Genomic DNA, 18,897 nt, shown 5'->3' on the forward strand with positions numbered 1-18,897 from the left:
GGGGAGGAGGCGGCCCCAAATGCAGCCCAGGCAGGCCCAGGCTGGGCCTTGCTCCTCGCCCGAGAAAGCAGCCCCCGTGGATTCTGGGGCCTCAGGCCCCATGGGTTGCTGACGTGACCCTCGAGGTCTGATGTTGGGGGTGGAGAGAGAGGTGGCAGGCAGGCTCCAGAGCCCTGCCGTGGACACGGAAAGGCCTAGTTAGGTAAGCCGAGGGTGATGCTGGGAGCGAAGTGAAGGGAGAGGCAGGGGGGGTTGGTGTAGAGAGCACGGCCCCCCCTTGGGATGCTGGGGACCTGGGTGTCTGTGCTGACTCCCCTACAGGGTCACGCTGGGAGCTTGGTTCTAGACCTCTGTGGGCCTCAGTCTCTGCATCCATGAACTGGACTCCTAAGGCAGTGTGCAGGCCATCTGGAGGCCTGGGTTCTAGAGCTCGGCTGCAGATAGGCTGCTCCGTGCTGTTTGGAGTCTCAGTTTCCCCACCTGGGATATAGGATTCTGATTGGGGTGATGGTTACAGGCGTTTTGGGGCTCTGTCCCAGGCAGTGGATGACTCAGCTGGTATCTCCCTAGACGTCTGTTCCATGACTAGGCCTATGTGGAACCCTGACTGTGGGGATGAAGAAGGAGGAGACGTAGCCTCTGAACCTTTTCCAGGAAGACAGTTTGCATCCCAGAACCAACAAACACAGAAAGTGAAATGAGAGCTGAGGGTGGTGGTTGGGGGGGGGGGGGAGGGGGGCAGGGTCATCACTGCAAACTCAAGCAGTCTGAGAAGGCTTCCTGGAGGAGGACGGCATGACTGGTGCCAAGGCAGATTGGGTGGGGCCCCGAATGGGGCTGCATGCAGCAAAAGCAATGCTACAGACTAAATGTTTGTATTTCCCCAAAATTCTTATGTTGCACCCTCCTCCCCAGTGTGAAGGCATGAGGAGGAGGGGCCTTTGGGAGGTGATCTGGTCATGAGACCCCGGAGGGCTCCCTCGCCCCTTGCACCACGTGAGGATACAGAGAGAAGGTGGCCGTCCATGAGCCCGCAAGCCGCCTTCACTGGACATTGAATTCGCTGGTGCCTTGAGATCTTGAACTTCCAGCTTCCAGAACTGTAAGATATAAATACCTGTTTTTTTCTCTTTTTATAAGCCACCCGGTCTGTGATATTCTGTTACAGGAGCCTGAACGGACTGAGGCAGAAGGTGTGAGGATCCGGAACAAGGTGCGGTTCAGAGATGACGAGTCTCTGACAGAATGGATCGGATTCTAGCATCAGTGGGCACCGGCCACTTGCCAGGGGCCAACGGCTCCCAGTGGATCCCAGGATGGGGGGCTGCCTGGATTCCCTTCTTCCCATGCCCTGGCCTGTGAACCAGTAAAACCCTGCTCTGTGGCATTTGCTGGTTTCCATGGCATAAACACTTACGCTGTGGCTGCCTTTCGGCTCTGTGCACCGTGACGTCACTGACCGCGGAGCTCGGAAGAGATGCACAGCGAGCTCTTATGACGGGGATGAGCTCATCCCAGCCCACAAGTTGGAGCCCACGTTAAGCCCCAGAAGTCAGCTTGCAGACTCGCAGAGCATCAGGACTCAAGAGGCAAGGGACGGTAAGTAGCGCACGTGCCACCGCTGCCCCTGCCTGTGCCTGGTTCCTTCTCATTAGAGTGTCCCAAGAAGCCATCACCAGTCCACTGAGCTGGACTAACCACCGTTGATCTAGAGTAACCTCCTCCATGTACAGATGGGGAAACTGAGGCCTAGGTCGGACAGCAGTTTCTCCCAAGGTCACCTAAACAGTCTGGAAAAGCTGAGGCTGGAAGCCCAACAGCCTGCTTCTCAAGCCTGCCCCTCCTGCTCCCCGACACCATCATGTCCCTCTCTCTTCGAAGGCAGCAACAAGGGAAAACCGCCCTCAGGAAGGCAGCTCCGAGCCTGGGCTGGGCCTGTCTTCTCCCAGAGGCCTCCGCTTGGACAGCGACGAGTCCCGTCCTAATCACGGATTCTTGCAAGCACCCAGCTGCGGCAACCTGCTATTTTTGCTCTGCGCCCTTGCTTGGGGTCCGTGTGTGTGAGCGTGTGTGTTCGTGCCTGTGGAGGCAGACTGAGACGTCTCCGCACACACAAACGGATGTGTTTTTACTCCCTATTAGCTGGTGACAAACTTGGAGCCCTCCCCAGGGAGCGGCGGTCCCTCCAGAGAGCCGCCTGTCTGTCTCCCAGATTTACAGCTGGAGCCAGGCACTGAGTCATGATTCATCCAGGGACTGGCCCCGGGCCAGCCTGCTTGTGGCCGTGAAGCGCCCGGTTTGCTCTTTTTCCTTCTCTTTCCTCTGCTTTTTCACGGAGCTGCACTTAGACACCGTCCCTCTGGGGAGCCCTTCCTGAGCCCAGACGCACTGTCTCCCATGCCTTGTGCTTGCTCCCTCTGCCTCAACTCCTGTCACCCTGCATTGGGCTTATTGGCATCATGCCTGTGTCCCTCCCTGGACTGAGTGCTCCCTGAAGACAGGACCGTGGCTTTCTTTTCGGAGAGGAGCCCTGGGTCGCGGTGGGAGGGACCCCAGCACCCCTCCCTTCTCCCCGCCTCTCTCGGCCGGCCGTCCCATTCATCGTTATCCTCACCTTCCCAGGATTCAGGGTCCAGGCTTGTCGGGCTGGAGAAGAGGCCCGGGGGCCTTGTGCATCTACCAGCTAGGCGTTTTGTTCTAGGCCACAGGAATAGACTCGGGCTGCTATAGGCGGGAAGGACAATTTGTGGAAAGGGTAGCAGGTATTCGCTGAATTGTAGGAAGTGCCAAGAACGGGGTTCAGGCAGTAGGCAGGGGGCCCAGGATCACAGCCCCTGGCCTGCCCTGGCCTGCCAGCCCCGGGGCGCTGGGCAGCTCTGTGGGCACGTTGGCCACGGCGCGCTGGGAAGCAGGATGTTTGTGCAGCTGCGGCCACAGAATGGAGACTCTGTGCCTTTGGTGCATGTGTCCCGGCCCAGATTCAAAATCCCCGGCAGCTGCTTCTAACCCATTGAGCCAGGTCACCGCTCCCCGCCCCCCCCAACTCCAGGCCCCTAGGACAGGGTGTGGAAAGCACACAGGAGTCACCCCACTGGGGACAAGGGAGCTGAGGCGTGTGTCCGCCATTTCTGGGCTCTGGCAAAGGTCGGTCCCGGGGCCCCGTCAGCCCCCTGGCTCCCTGCCCCGCCCGGCGCACAGGCCCGACCACCCGGGAGTGGAGAAGCCGGGAGGCCTTGGCATGACTGGCAAGTGTGTGCAGGTGGCCTGCAGAGTGGGCTGGAGGTACTGCGGTGGGTGCTGACCGGTCTGTCAAGCCCCTCCCAGATGTCCCCACCTGGGGGAAGGGCTCAGGGCTGCAGATTCTAGGGGGCGTGCTACAGGGGTGTCCCCGAGGGGGTGAGGGTGGGCTCGGAGGCTCTGCTCCCCCGTTTTAGCTCCGGCTCTGCCCTGGTCACTACCTCTCCGTGTGGGAGCTTGTCGAACCCGCTCTGATACTGAATGTTGACGCTCGCTGGACCCAGGCCTCCTTTACCTGCGTCTACCTTCTTGTCCTTGTCAGGAGCCCGCCTCACCGTGGGTCCAGATTGGGGGACTAATCTGGAAACAGGACTTGGGGCTGGGCCGCCCATGCACGGGGGTCATCAGACCCTCAGACGGTTAGCTCTGGGAGGAGCCTTAGCCATCCTTGCCCCATCCCCACGTGTGCAGATAGGGAGGTGGGGCCCCCTCCCTCAGGATGGCAGATAGGGAGGTGGGGCCCCCTCCCTCGGCATCCCGAGTGACTTCTGAAAGGCATTCAGCATTGTGTTCCTGACTCCCCAGTTTTGCAAAGAGGGGTGATCCTGCACGGTGCTACCGGCCCAGCCCTACTGGGGAGTGTGCGTACCCATGGGAGCCCCCGATTCGCTGCTGGTTGTAAGCAGTTTCTGGGCTGTGCTCCAGGCGGGCTATCCTGGGGGGGGGCCTGAGCATGGGCGTCCAGAGCGCCCCCCCTCCGAGTGGAGCAGGGGGCCGTGGCTTCAGCTCCCTGGGAGGGAAGCTTCTCCACGGCCGGGGACTGCAGCTGGGGTGGGTATGGCCTGCCCATCTCCACGTCCACCCCACAGCATCCGTGGGGCACACGGTTGAGCCACCCGACTAGGAGCTCCGATCAGAAGGAGTCTTTGCAGGTGTGGGGGGTGCCCCGCCAGGGAGCTGAGACGTGGAGAGGTGCGTGAGGTGGGGCAGATGGACGGGGAGCCTGTGGGGCCCTCACTGGGAGGCGGCACACGCTCCTCTGGGCCAGGGGTAAGTTCTTGGGCACCGGCTCAGAAGAGGGGGCCGTGCTCAGTGTCACTGTCACAGCACTGCCTTTCCCACCTGCTGCTGCAGCCCTGCCCTGGCCCCTCCTTTGTCCTTCCTCCGCCCGAGAAGCTGCCCGCAGCCCCGGGGGCTCCCACACTGCAGGAGTCCTGCCTCTGTGGGGGGGCGGTGTCACCTCCATCCAGCCAGCATCGACCCCCCCTGCCAGCTGCCCTTCTCCTCGTGGGGCAGGAACGGAGCTGTGGCCCGGCCCGTGGGAAGGAAGCGGCCGTTCATTACTGAGCGCCAGCTGTGTACTTTGCACTGTGCCAGGCGCTCGCACGCCTTATTTCCTTTCACCCTTGCGGTGGTGGGATAATGCGGTCGTGTATCCTCGTTCCAAAGGTGACCGCCCGGAGGTGAGACACGCCTGTCCAGAGTGACACAGCCAGTGAGAGGCAGCACCGGGGACCCCCCCCCGCCCCCCCGCCCTGGGTCTTTCTGTGTCTGTGATGCCCTCTGGCGGGAGAGAGTGCAGAGGCCAAGGGTAAGCCAGCCCCCCTCGAGGTGTCACTTTCCTGGGTGAGTCCGGGAAACCGTTTGTGAGCACGAAGAGCACGAAGGACGGACCAGACCCTGCATGTGTGTGGGAGAGTGGGGACCCCGTGATTCCCCATTTCCTGGGATGCATTCTCAGAAGCCAGGGAGGAACTCCTTCCTTCCTGAGGGCTGGGACCCACGTGGCAACCCTGCTTAGACCCCCGCCCCCCACTTCCTCCACTCCGAAACTGGAAGGGACCTTAGGGAGGTCCTTCTTATAGACCCATTTTACAGAGCAGAAAACTGCGGCTGGAATAGAGCCTTGCCTCAAATCCGCACCGCTCCCCCCCCACCCCGGGGGATACAGCTAAGCTGTAGGTGGCTCTGCCTGTCCCCGAACAGCCCTCACAAGCCCGAAGGCCCAGGCACGGTTGAGGGGGGCTTTCTAGAAATTCTGCAGGCTGGTATTGAAACGGTAAATGTTAAATGATTCCTGGACTCCTGGGCCAGTGCTCCTTCTGTGGTTTCCCCTTACAGTCAGCAGGAAACACACAGGTTCTGAGGTCTCCGTTGGCTTTGGAGAGTTTGGACATGCGGCTATAGAATTCTAGAATACTGAAGTCCCCGACGTGTGGAGATGGATGGGAACACTCCATTACCCACGGCACAGGTCCTCACTTGCCTCTGTTTGAACACTCCTGGTCACGGGGAGCTCACCCCTCCCCGCTGCTGGCAGGTCCAGGGGACAGCTTCTTCATTTCTCCTCAGAGTTAAGAGCTATCATGTGGATTCAGGGCCACTCGGGCTCCTGCTGGCCACGGCTCCCCACATCTTGGTTGCCAGGGGCTGGCTCTGTGGGTGCGCCTTCTTTCTTCTACAGATTGAGTTGGATTCATAGCTCTCCCTATCATCTTGGGACCATGGACCTGATACTTCGCTTCTCTGAGCCTTGGTTGCCTCTTTTGTAAAATGATGCTCACTTGATTGGATTATTGCGGAGATTTCATGAGAAAAGGCCCGGAGAGCTCTTGGCGTGGGGGCTGGCACAGGAGAGGAACTCGGTACACACCAGGGAGTAGTACTGGGGCTCCTGATTTGTGAGCTGGGGGTGGGGGGGTGGCACCTGCCTTGCAGAGTCATGTCAAGAGCCTACATTCGTGCTGAGCACAGATGTGGGCTTCCAGTAAAGCCGGCCTGACGGTGACAGTAGTCCTTCATCATGTCGCCATTGCGAGGGGAGGCTCCTCCAGGGGAGTATGTACATGAGACGTCGTTTCCAGCCACTGCCCTCCTGGCACACGTCTGAGACTTAGCCATGCCCCTTAATTTAAAATTAAATTCCCTTTTTCCCTTCACCCCCCTTCCGTCTTTCTTTCCTTCCCTTTTCCTTTCTTCCCTCCTTCCCCCCTCCCTTCTTCCCTCCCCCTTCCCTCCTTCCCTCCCTCCCTCCATCCTTCCCTTCTCTCCTTCCTTCCTTCATTCCCTCCCTCCCTCTGTCCCTCCCCCTTCTCTCCTTCCCTCCCTCCCTCCCTTCCTCCATCCCTCCCTCTCTCCCTCCCTCCTTCCTTCCTCCTCCCCTCCCTCCCTCCCTTCCTGGCTTATCTCATCACTGAGGTATATCAACTAGGATACTATCAGCTGCGTTTAGCAGAGGAAACAAGTCAAAATGGCTTCAAGGATAGAGGAGATTTATTTTTTTTTATGTTATAAAAATAGTAAAGTGGTAGTAGAGTCCAGTGTAATCAGAAAGAGTTCAGAGCCCAAACCCAGGCTGCCTGAGGTGGAATCATTGCTAACTGTAGGGCCCTGAGCTGGTTGCTTAACCTTTCCAGGCCTCGGTTTTCACATCTGTAAATGGAACGACCAATAATAATGCCTTTCTCACTGGGCTCTTATGAGGATTCAGTGGGTGAGCAAATGCAAAGTGCTTAGAGCAGTGCCTGACACGTGGTGAGTACCACATTAGCACTGACTGTTATTTATACCGGAGCTCGGATGGTTCAGGGGCTTATCAATTTAGGGACCCAGGGATGTGAGCAAGATACTGGATTTTTTTTTCATTGTCTCTTCTGTCACTGTCACTGTGTCGACTACATATTCAGGCGTGGACCCTCATGGTATAAGATGGCTGCAGCTGCACCAAGCATCACTCCTCATACAATACTGTCCAAAGCCGGAGGAGGGAATATTTTCTTTTTTCTCAGAGAAGAAAGCTTTCCCAGTTGTCTTCCTTTGCATCTCACTGGCTAGAAATAGGTCAAATGTCTAATGCAACCCCTGGGGAGGAGGAGGGTGGAATGGCTGTGCCTGGCTGAGCCTAACTCGGATTCATCTTCCTGAAGCCCCTCATATTTTTACCTACTTGCGGGTCTATAGTGAGAAAGAAGAGGGATGCAATGATAAATCAGCCAACAGTGTCTGACTTGGGGTAACGGGCACAGCCACGTGGCCAAGGATTTGCTGTCATGTCAGGTTGGGCTTTGCAGGCCCTGCGATAATTTTCTGGCTGGTCCTGAAAGCCTCTCTGAATTGGGGAGGGCTGCCATGGAGGCTGAGCTGAAGCCTTATCCATTGTCACTCACGATAACGGCAGCTTCCATTTACCCAATCTCACTTCTTCTTCCCCATAATCTATGAGGCAGGTATGACTTTTATCTTCATTTGCAGGTGAGAAAGCGGAGGCAGAGAGAAAGTGACTAATGGGCCTTAGCAGAGACTCTTGGTGCCTGCCTGCGACCCTCTGGTCTTTCTGGGAGGTCACCTGCTGCCTTGGTGGGCAGTGGCCGCACATGCCGATGGCCTGCTTCGAGCTGCCTGTGTGCAGGGCACCCTGGGAGGGTCTCGAAGTTTACGCGACAACCCCCAAGAAGCGGGGGATGAGAGCTGGCCGGTAGATTCCTAGGTTCCTTGGGGACAGTTCTGAGGCGTGTCCTGCAGGGTCTGGAGGTGTGGATGACGATGGTAACCTGCTCATGAAGGCATGAGCCTGCAGCTTCCCTCTTCACTGCCTTTACTTTCTTGCTCCCTCGCCTGGACTTTCTGGGATCACCTCGCCGAAATCTCGGGCTCAGGGGCTGCTTTGCATAAAACCTAACCTGAGAGCCTCATCTACAGGTGCGGAGTGGGTGGACGATGGCCCTGGGGTGCACATCGCCAGGCCGCCGACCTGCGGCCCCGAGCGCCCACCTCTCAGCCCTTCCCTCCTGAATCAAGTGAGAAAGAGCAGCGCTTCCTCCACCTCTGCCCCCTAATCCCACCGTCCCTGGTGAGGTCAGCACCCGCGGTGGCCGGATCTGTGTGGCCGATTCCTGTGCAGGAACCCGGCCCGGTGCTTCCTGTGGGCGCAGGCCTGCGGGGCTCCGACAGCCAGCCGCGGTGCCTCATCAACTGCCTGATGGGCCGGGACCAGTGACCTGTGAACTGACTCTGAGGGACAATTCGGCCTTCCCCAGCTGGCTTCAAAGGAGCGATTACGGACCATCCAGGAAATAATACATTTCATGGAAAAGACCGTAATTATGGAGTATTGAGTAAATAATATGTGCTTTTTAAAAGTCTGCAATTATGTATTTATCCTATCTGTAATTAGGGAATTTTTAAAGGGTGCATTATAGGTAATTTAAAAATAAAATAATGACACCACTCAAAACAAACAGCCCCAAACAAAGACAATTCAGGCCACCCCAAACTCAGCTGAGTGATGATTTCAGGAGAGCCGCTGTCCTTGGCTTCGGGGAAACCATATGGCCCATGTTTTTTTTTTGTTTTGTTTTGTTTTGGTTTTGGTTTTTTTGGCCTGAGTGAGGTGAGCTTGACCCCAACCATGGTTTGACGTCAGAAGTTCGCCATCACTAAGATTCTCTCCTTGACCGGCCTTTTCCTGGATTGCCTCAATCCTCAGGGATCTCTTCCTTGTAGGACGCAGCCACAGGTGGCAACTCGTGCTGGCAGCCTTTCCTCACCTTGGTTCTCCTAGAAGCGTCAGAGTCCAATGTGGTGGGCCACCTGTCGTGGGTGGCTATTTAAATTTCAACAAGTTAAAATTTAAAACATGGAAATATTCGGTTCCTTAGTTGTCCTCATTGCATTTCAAGCGCTCAATAGCTCCACACAGCTAGCAGCAATTATACGGGGACAGCACAGGGACAGAACATTTCCATCATGGCAGGAAGTTCTCTCGGACCGAGTTGCTGTAGAATCAACCAGGTGCCTGGGTGGTATAGACCTGGTCTGGACAACTGTGGTGAAGGGAGCTTGTATCCTCCCCACTGGCCTGCCTGGTGAGTGTACCCCTGTACATCCTTCTTTCTGGAAGCCTCCTTGATGTCCCCAGTGGTCAACTCCCCATCCTTCCTCTCTTACTTACGACACTCTCTTGCCCTTCTTTTTTCACGCCTGTCTCTTCTACCCTGGGGAGCCCTGTCTCATTCTCCTCCACGGCCCTGCATCCCAGGCCAGGATCTAGAATGTTGGTAGAGAGGACCCAGCTCAAAAAATCTCTGTGAAAGCCATCTCCCTTCCTCACATCCTTGTTCCACAGCTCAGCGTCTACGTCTGTCCCATTGCTCTTGGGCACGTAAACTGCAAACCCAAGTGCAGCATGTTGTGGAAGGCTGTGCATACTACCCACGTGTACCTTGTGTTAGTTGGCACTTGTCTTTGCCCGGCATTGAGGGCGGGCAGCGAGGTGAAGGCACGCCAGGCAGGGTCTAGGGGTGCAGGGTCCTCACTGCTGACTCTCTCCTGGTGATGAGGCTCAGGAGCCTGACCTGGGAACGGGATCGGGGGCAGGTCCTGGGGGTGCCATGTAGGGCTGGTGGAGCCCCAGAGGAGCGAGGAGGTGAGATGTGGCCAGGGTGCTGCCAGACAGACAGCTCAGGTGTGTCGAGGGGGGACCTGGACACGAGCCCCAGCAGCAGAACCTCCTTGTCCTGCTCTTCATCCCCTTGATTCCTTAAGTGGAGCTTTGTAGAAAGATAATGCTGGTCTTGGTTGTGTTAAGGGAGGCCAAGGGCCCAGGGCCCCAGGGGGAAGAGGTCCCTTGGGGCGGCAGGGGGACTGGAGGCTAGATTCTGTCGTCCAGGAAGGCAGAGCTCAAGGTCACGGTACCTACAGGCCCCAGCCCTGCCTCTCTCCCTACCAAGGGGCTCTCTGGCCAAGCTCAGCAGGTGCTAAGCTGTAGTTATTTTTCCTTTTCCTTTTTTTTTTTTTAAAGGGAAGCCAGTTTATTTTACCTCGGCCTTCCCGTCTGTGTCCCGGAGCCGGGGATGACACCTTATTTGCTGAGACCCACTGTGTGCCTGGCCCCATGGGGCCCTGGACCAGAAGCCAATGCCTGTGGGATGAGGGGATGACGGGCGGGCGGCTGGGCCCGGTTCCCCTGTGACCAGGGCGTGAGCCACAGCCCCGAACCAGCCCCTCTGCGCTTCCGGCTCCTTCACCGAGAAATGCCCCCTCACGGACGTGCTGCGGGAACCCCCGGGGCGAATGCAGGTGAGCGGATGCTTCAGTTTTTAGTTGAAAACTCTTAGAGTTTTGCCGCATTAGTGTATGTGTGCATCCAGAAGTAAAAGTGAGAGAGGATCCGAGGGTGAAACTCATCCCCAGCGCCTCCCCCTGTCCCCCGCCCCGTCCCCTCCTCCCGCTGAGCTGGACTCGGTGACCTGAGGGCCTCTGCGGATACGGGGACCTTCAGGGCAGCCCAGACCTGGGTCTCTTTCCCTCCGTTGCACGCCAGCTGTAGCCTGCTGAGCGCACTGCTCTGCGCTTGGGGTTTCACGTGGTGTTGGTGCATCTGCAAGAAACTTCGTGTCTTTCGAAGGACAGTCGTCCCGGAGGTGCTCCTGAGGTCCTTGAGGGTGGGATTGGGCGGCCCCCGCTGAGCACAGCATGGCTGAGCCGGGACCCTGGGGCCCAGCGGAGCACGATCTCGGCTGGCGTGGTGGCTTCTGTCCCCACATCTGCAAGCTGGGGACAAGAAGACCTCCTTTCTGGGGGAGGGGGGTGTTGCCAGGATGCAGGAGAGGCCCCGGGCGGACCGTGCCTCGCACATAGCAGGTGCTCAGGGCGGAAGCGGCTGGGTAAGAGCGCGGGGCGCGAGGGCTGCTCTGAGGCTCGGCGCTGCCCTCCAGCTGCGGAGGGGGCAGGGCTGGCGGCCAGGTGCCCGCTCCAGGTCGCCTGCACCTCCTCACTTGTGTCCCGTCGGAGGCCGGGTGAGAGGTAAATCCTGCCCGCGTAGCAGCGGGGCGTCTAGCAGGAACCTGTCAGGTCCGATCCGGATGCCGAGTCGGGTTGTCACGGCGGAGGCTGTGCCAAGGCAGCACGCCGGCCCCCGCCCAGCTCGTGTCCCCGCTGCCGTTTGGACAGGCTTACACGTCCCCGCCAACCCCCGGAGGCCACCAAAGCTGCTCTCAATGTTGGGGAGGCCCCCACGTCCTCTCGCTGCCCCCGTGTGCCCCTGGTGTGGAGACCCAGGCAGGACGTGTGCACATGGACCCCGCTCCCTTCCAGCCTGTCACCTCTGGTGTCGTTGTAGTGCCCTTGCCGCTCCCCTGTCCCCCCTGTCCCCCCGACCCATCTTCCTCCTCGGCTCCGGAGTCACCGACTCACAGACTCCCCTTGATCGTCTCTCCCCTGGCCCACTTCCCCCTCTGCTCCCTCAGACAGGGTGGCTGCCTCTGCCCCAAACTTGCTGGGCTGGGCTGGACTCGTGGGGTGTGGCCCAGAGACGACCTCCAGCCCCTCTGAGAGTTTCGGCGCATCCTTCCTGTCCTTTGCTCCCTAGTGGTAGCCTCACATCCTCCAGCCCTGCTCCCAACTGCCTCTCCCTCCTTCCAGCCCCTTCTTTTACCAGATACCAAGCTCCAGGTGGGCTGCCCAGGACACCAGGGTTCCCCAGGTGTCATTTCCTTCGGGGACCACAGTATAGTCTCACAGCTGGGAGTGGCCGTGGGAGTCCCACTGTGTGCCCTCAGATCCCCCGCTCGCTGTGCACTTCACCTCCCCAGTCTCCGAGTCCTCATCTGAGCACCGGAGGAATTGTACCCACCTCTGCTAGTCAGACGAGCACGTGCTCACCAATGACCTTGCAGGGCACCTGGCGCAGAGTAAGCCGCTGATACGTGCCAGCTTTAGTGTCACGCTGCTGGTCTCCTGATTTGTATCTCAGGAAGAAATCGTCTGACTAGCATCCCACCCACCACGTCGAAGAGAAGGCGGCCTAGTAGGGGACAGCGGAGAAGGTAGTGGCACTTTATTTTCTGTGGGAAAGATCCTATATCTAATTCATTTTACTCCCTCCAGGTCTCCCCACTGCCATCTGGGCCCAACCACCTAATCCCTCCCCCACAAAAGGGATTCCCAGGCTCCCAGAACCCTGACACATAAACCTCCCTTCAGGCAGGTGCCAGCCACAGGAGTAGTGGGTTTACAAGGTAAGGGTGTATAAGATGTGACAGGCCCGGAATTAGCAATGCAATTCCTCTGTCATTTTTATCATTGGCCCCTGCAGGGAGGAGCTGATTAAATGGATATTCAACTCTTTGCATTAATGTGCATCCAGCTTCAATTTGCATTTCATTAGCTGCACAAAAAGCATAATTTTATTATTTGCCGTTGGAAAGCAGATCTCTGCTAACAAGCAGCTACACGCTGTTACTGAAATATGATGTGACTGACTTGCTCTGCTGTCTCGCTCGCGCTGCCGTCCTTGCCCCTCTGCAGACTCCGGCTCCCTTTTGAGGTGTGGTGCAAGGCGGTCTTGGCCTCATCGTGGCAGGCTGGGTTCCCGTGCTAGCCCCGACCCCTCAGAGGGCTTCTCTGCCTTCCCTGGATGGCCAGCTGGGGACCCATGGGTCGCATTTTCTGAGGCATCTAGGGAGGCAGGGGTCGACTACTACCGTCGCCCCAATAATCATATAACAATGTGACCACTGCGCCGACAGTAATTCCACCATCATTAGACCACCACCAGTATTCACATGGTCGTGGCTGTCACTACCACTTTCATCACCTCCATCACCATCACCTCCTCCAGTTTCACCACGTTGGCCCTTCAGTAGCCACCACCATCACTATCACCCTCTCCTCCTCCTCTGCCACCATCATTTCCACTGCCCTCATCCGTGTATCATTTCCACCTTCTCTACTATCTTTCCTCCTGTCACCCCCACTGTCATCAACTCCATCATTATCACTTCTACTGCTCCTGCCATATTGATATGAGTATGGCCACAACCATTACCATTATCACCATCACCATCTTCACCTCCACTCCTACCTTCTACCCCCCCACCACACAATTGTCACTAACCCCACCACTCTGTCACTACCACCCCAATCATCTCCATCACCACCATGACTGTCATCATCACCAATCCCATCATGACCATCACCATCATCTCCTCCATGCCAGTTTGTTCCTGGTGATGGCCATTACCACTGTCATTGTCATCAACTCCATGGCTACTTCCGCCACTGCCACCACCTCTACTCCTACTACCACAGCCATATTGGACATCACCCTCCACCATCATCACCTCTGCTGCTACTAGAGCCTACCACCTCCATTGCTGTCACCACCACTACTCTCATTGCTTCCTCCATCCCCATACTTTGACCCCCACCACTGATTTTTATCATCAGCACTCTCTCCATTGACACCATTGCTATTATCATGATTACCATCACCGTCCTTGTCATCTCTACCAACACCAGTGTCTCCGTTTCCCCCACGACAATGAGTTTCTTGGCCCTGCGTGATGTTGATGGGGTAAGCAGACTGAATGGAACCCTTGAGGGCCCCCCAGGGTGCCCCAGAGCAGGGCCCACCAATGCCGTGAAGGGATCTGGAGATTGGAGCAAAGAGAGGTGTAGTAAAACCCGTTCAGTGAAAAGATGACTTTGGAGCAGATAGAACTGATCGCTGATTAACCATGGGGCCTTGAGTAAGTCACATTTCCGAGTCTTAGCTTCGTCATCTGCAAAGCAGGGCTCATAATATCCTCTTCACTGAGTTGCGTCTGAATTCAATGAGAACGCTTCAATGTGGACGCTGAGGATGTGCAGAGTGGACACTGTTCTCCACACAGATCCCTTTGGGTCTCCTTTAATGGGTTTTTCTTGTCACCCAGCCCTGCCCTGGCCCAGCTTCTGCATGCTGCTTTCCTGTAGCTCGCAGTTGCAAGCTTCTTCGCAGGCCCACCTTTAGGTTATCCCAGTCACTTCACCCAGAGGGGCTGAGAGCAGGAAGCATGCCCTGAGTCATCTGTAACCAGTGTCCAGCGAGGCAAGGAGTGTAGAAGTCCAACTTCTTTGCTTTGGGGTGGGGCAACCTTGTTGGGTATGACTCTACCCCAGAGCTCTGTGCAGGGTCAGGCCAGGCCGGGGCTCCCCCTGTGTCTGTATCATTGCGTGGCTACCTTTTCATCTTGCTTCCCCCACTCCCTTAACAGGTTCTCTTATTAATAAGAACAAGTTATTTTTTTTTTAAGATTTTATTTATTTATTCATGAGAGACACAGAGAGAGAGAGAGAGAGAGAGAGAGGTAGAGATACAGGCAGAGGGAGAAGCAGGCTCCATGCAGGGAACCTGATGGGGGCCTTGATCCCTGGACCCTGGGATCATGACCTGAGCCAAAGGCAGATGGTCAACCACTGAGCCTCCCAGGTGTCCCTCCCAAAAGCAAATTTGTAAGACATCACCTGCACCCAAACCTTCCTCCTGGGGTCTACTTCTGACATGGAACATAGCAGGATTTCAATGCACACCAGCTTCTCCCCTCTGCTCCTCACATTCCTCGAGGGCGCTAGGTCACAGAGGGTTTTCACACGCGTTGTTCATTGGAAGTGTACGCTGACCCTGGCCGTTTCTTACAGCAAGAATTATTATCCCCATTTTGCAGACATAAAACTGAGACCCATATACAAGATCATGGAGCTGGTGAGATGAAAATGTGGGACTTGAAGCCTGTCTTCTGAATTCCAGCCCAGCCCTCTTCCCACGGGGCTCATGGGGGCTCAGGCCTGGGACAGCATCTTTGGACGGTGATAATGGGTCGGTTGCCAGGTAGCAAGTTCTGACTCCATTCCGTTTTCTCACATCTTGAGCACAAAAAGAGTCACCAACCATAATGGGCTCACCACAGAAGAAGGGGTGGCCCAGCTGGCTTAAAAGGAAGACCATGCAGTGAAAGTGACCTGCTTTCTGCCGGCACGCAGTGTGACCTTGGGCAGACTGCTTCATCTGTCTGAGCCCTAGTTTCCCGTCTCGTCCCCCCAGCCCCTTGGTGAGGCAGGGGCTGTTATCATCCCAATTTTTCACATGACTGGAAGTTGTAATAGATGTTCTGAGAAGGGAAGAGAGATCACAACAGACGATGAGATGCTCTTGTCTCCCTCCCCCTGCTCAGGAATCCTCTGTGCCATGTCTCTGACAAAGGACGTCTGGCTTCAGCTCAAGTACTTCTCCACGCCAGGGACTCTTGTCGCACTCTTGCGAGGTGGGCCTTCTTGCCTCCCACAGAGCGACGGACCTTCCTATGATTTTCATTCACTGGGTCGGGTTGAGTTTTAGGGGTTGCTCAGAATGACCATGCCCTTCAGGGATTTGAAGACAACCTCCTATGTCCTTGAGTCTACTCTTTCCGAAACTGGTCCCAGTAGGAGGGGGTAGGACAGTCCCTTCCACATCACTGCCCCCCACCCCCACCCCATTCCCGCATCATTTCATTCTGCACCTGTGCACACCAGCTCTCCATCAAGGAGCTCACGATAGCCTGTCAGTGCTGTTTGTGTCTGACTCCCCCACGGGTGCTTTTTTGAGGGTGGGGACCTCATCTTGGTTCTCTTTAGAATCTATAGGGTCCTGCCCTGGCCCGGAGGAAGTCCATAAAAGTAGCATAATAAAAGTGGTCGTTGGAGTCAGGCCGACTTGCATTCAGATCTCAGCTCTACTGCTTAGTCTTAGGCAAGGCACTTTGCTCCCTGGAGACTCAGTTTCTTCATCTGTGAAATGGGCCTGGTGGTATCACCTACCTCCCAGGGCTGTGTGTGAGGCTCAAATGGCATCATGAGTGGAGAATGTCAAGTCCTGTACCCAGCCCTGTACCCACCCAGCAGTGAAACGCATCTAGAACTGAGAAGTGACCCACTCTGCTTGAACGGGGTAGCTGGAGCTGGACATGATCCTTGGCAGGGCGGGGGAGTGGGGTGGGGGGAGGGTCTCTGAGCAGCCCAAGGTGTTCTGGGCCTTTCACCTGCCTGGTCCCACAGCATTCTCACTCGGCCTGGTGCCCCGAGGTTGGCTGTCTCCCAGGGGAGTCGCCAGGTGGGAGAAGGCCTCGGGCGGCGGAATGCAGATGGAACGGAGTGGGCGAGCTCCAGCGCTGAATGCTGTGGTTTGAATGGATACACGTCTCCAGACTTCAAGGCAAGCATCTCTGGCCAAACCCACTGTGGAGATCCTAAATTGGCACCCTGTGGAGTGAGCTGTCTGATTCTACAAAGGCAGTATTTCTGGTTTTCAAAGGAACTGAATAATTTAAAATGCACAAGACAAAAAGTGGGATTAAAGCGATCTGATAGGCTCTCCAGGCTGGGGTATCAATTATACACACTCAACTCGTAAAGCCTTATTTGTGAGATTCAGAATTTATTATCTGTCTGAAGCACTAATTACCAGGTTTTTCTCTTTTAGTCTTACAGGTCTCTTTTCAAATTTATTTTCTCGCTCCCTCCCGCCTCCCCCACCACCCCACTGGGGCCCAACGAGTCCTGTTCCTAATAGGGATGCCCAGGCACTGCTGACTTGAGGAAAGACAGAGGGAGATGTTTGGGTTTGGCTTGTCCCACTCTGGGCGCTTTGAGGAAGCAGGAAGGAGGGCAGGAGGACTCTGTGGTGTTACAGGTTAAGAAAGGGACTGTCCCATTTTAAGATTTTGTCCAAGTCGTGTATGTGTGTTGACAAAGAAGGCTGGTGTGCTTTGCTTGTCCTTTCCCGTGTAACTCGTCTTCCTCCGAACTAGTAACCACCCTGGTCTTCTGCTTGCCTGCCTACCTGCCTGCCTGCTGCCTGCCTGCCTATCTGCGTGCCTACCTGCGTGCCTACCTGCATGCCCACCGCTCATTCAGCTCCGATGGCAGCTGCCCTCCTACGCCTTCTCACAGAGGTTTCACATGCCTGGGGCACGCTATCGATTTTGTCATCCTGAACAATCCTACCCGAGTCTCCCATCCCAATGGCCCTCAGAGGTGACAGCATTCGATGCCTGGCCCCCATCTCATCCCAGGCCTTCGTTTGTCACCATCCTCAGGACGCCCTTCCCATCTCTCCTCAATCGCCTCCATCTATGGTCTCCCTCTGCGTTGGTTTGCAACTTTGTTTTGGCAGATTACACCCCGAGAGCTTTTAAGGAAGGATCCATGAGAAGCAAAAACTTGCCTTTCTGAAAATCACTCCTGATGATTCAGTCGGATGTGGAATCCAGGGTTGGATGTTTTCTTTCAGAAATGGGAAGAATTTTGAGGCGCCTGGTTGGCTCAGTTGGTTTAGCATCTGTCTCCAGCTCAGGTCATGATCTCAGGGTCCTGGGATGGAGCCCCTGCATCAGGCTCCATGCTCAGTGGGGAGACTGCTTCTCCCTGTCCTTCTGCTCCTCCCCCTGCTCATGCTCTCTCTCTCTCAAATAAATAAATAAAAATCCTTTTAAAAAAAAAGAAATGGGAAGAATTTTCGCTATGATCACTTGGTACCCAATGATGTAAAGACGTCAATGCCATTTTGCCTTCTCCGTCTTTGCATATTACCCGTTCTTGGTTTTCTTGTGAAAGCTTAAGGGAGTTTGGGGTCTCCTCGTCGGAGTGGGAGATTTCAGAGCTGACCTTGCTCTGCTGTGCTGATGCTCTGTTTTATCCATTGTGTGGAGCACTTAATGGAACTTTTACTTTATAAACTCATGCCCTCTAGTTCTGGGAAATTTTCCCAAATTATTTCTTGGATGCCTTCCTTCCCCCTGTTTCTTTGGTTTTATCTTTCTGGGAACTTGTAATGTGTATATCGGACTTCCTGGATTCGTCTTCTAACTTTATCTTTTTTTTTTTTTCCTTTTCCTTTGGTGTCCTTGACCTTCTTTTTGAAATCTTCCTTCTGTTTTATCTTCTAGTGGTTTTACTGAGCTCCACCACTTTCTTTTTTGATACTTTATTCTCAAATCACTCTCCACACAGCCCCCGAGTGGTTGTGTGGAAATGTGGGCACATTGTATTGAAGACCTTCTTGGTTCTCCATGGCCTGAGGAAGAAGTCTCTTGTTCTTGGTACGACTGTAGGCCCTGCCTATTTCTCTTGCCTCATCACATGAAACCTCTCCATGTAACGGAGGCTGCAGCTGCTCCAGCCAACTCACCACACTGGAGACATGAAGCCATCTCTTACCTCCATGCCTTTGCTCAGACTGCTGCTTCTGCCTAGAATTCTCCTGCCCTGGCTTTGGCCTGCCTTCTCCATGGAACTATGAAGTCCTTGAGGGTGGGAGCAGTATTATAGTCATATTTGTTTGTCCCATTCCCACTAAGCCCCTGGCCCGTGGCATGTAGGCATTCAACTGATATTTGAAGATACTTGATGAACACATGGTGTTTGTTGAGTGGACTTGTAAACCTCTGGACTAGACTCATGGGAGTCCACGGATGAGTCCAACCACAATCCCTGTCTTTGGGTGATTATATAAAGTAGGGTGAGTCCCAATTATGTTTATATATATGTGAGCGCACACATACATACATACATGTTTGAACATGGCAGACTGTGATCAGTGCATTAAGAAAGGGATACACACTATGCAAGGAGAATTATTTGAAAATTTTATTTATTTATTCATGAGAGACACAGAGAGGCTGAGACATAGGCAGAAGGAGAAGTAGGCTCCCTGCGGGAAGCCTGATGTGGGACTTGATCCCAGGACCCTGGGATCACGACCTGAGCCAAAGGCAGACGCTCAACCACTGAGCCACCCAGACATCCAGTGAAAGGAGAATTTTTGAAAAAACAAACTCTTAGCCAATCTATTTATTTTTATTT

At 55.3% G+C, this 18,897-nt stretch overlaps 2 long non-coding RNA genes across 5 annotated transcripts in view; both read left to right on the forward strand.

The window, feature by feature from the left end:
* LOC140632079 (uncharacterized) overlaps positions 1–10,308 on the forward strand; it is a 126,502-nt gene extending 116,194 nt beyond the window's left edge. For 2 of the 4 annotated variants that reach the window (XR_012029595.1, XR_012029598.1), the window contains 3 exons: positions 1,169–5,882; positions 7,489–9,101; positions 10,037–10,308. This is a non-coding gene — a long non-coding RNA (uncharacterized lncRNA). The remainder of the gene's footprint in view (positions 1–1,168; positions 5,883–7,488; positions 9,102–10,036) is intronic. The other 2 variants (XR_012029596.1, XR_012029599.1) reach the window with 2 other exon arrangements.
* Positions 10,309–11,790: 1,482 nt separating this feature from the next.
* LOC140631526 (uncharacterized) lies at positions 11,791–16,562 on the forward strand. The gene is made up of 3 exons (XR_012029067.1): positions 11,791–12,062; positions 14,724–15,320; positions 16,093–16,562. It is a non-coding gene; the product is annotated as an uncharacterized lncRNA (long non-coding RNA).
* The last annotated feature ends 2,335 nt before the right edge of the window (positions 16,563–18,897 follow it).

The sequence above is a fragment of the Canis lupus genome, chromosome 4, assembly GCF_048164855.1.
Source record: "Canis lupus baileyi chromosome 4, mCanLup2.hap1, whole genome shotgun sequence".
Classification (NCBI taxonomy): domain Eukaryota; kingdom Metazoa; phylum Chordata; class Mammalia; order Carnivora; family Canidae; genus Canis; species Canis lupus.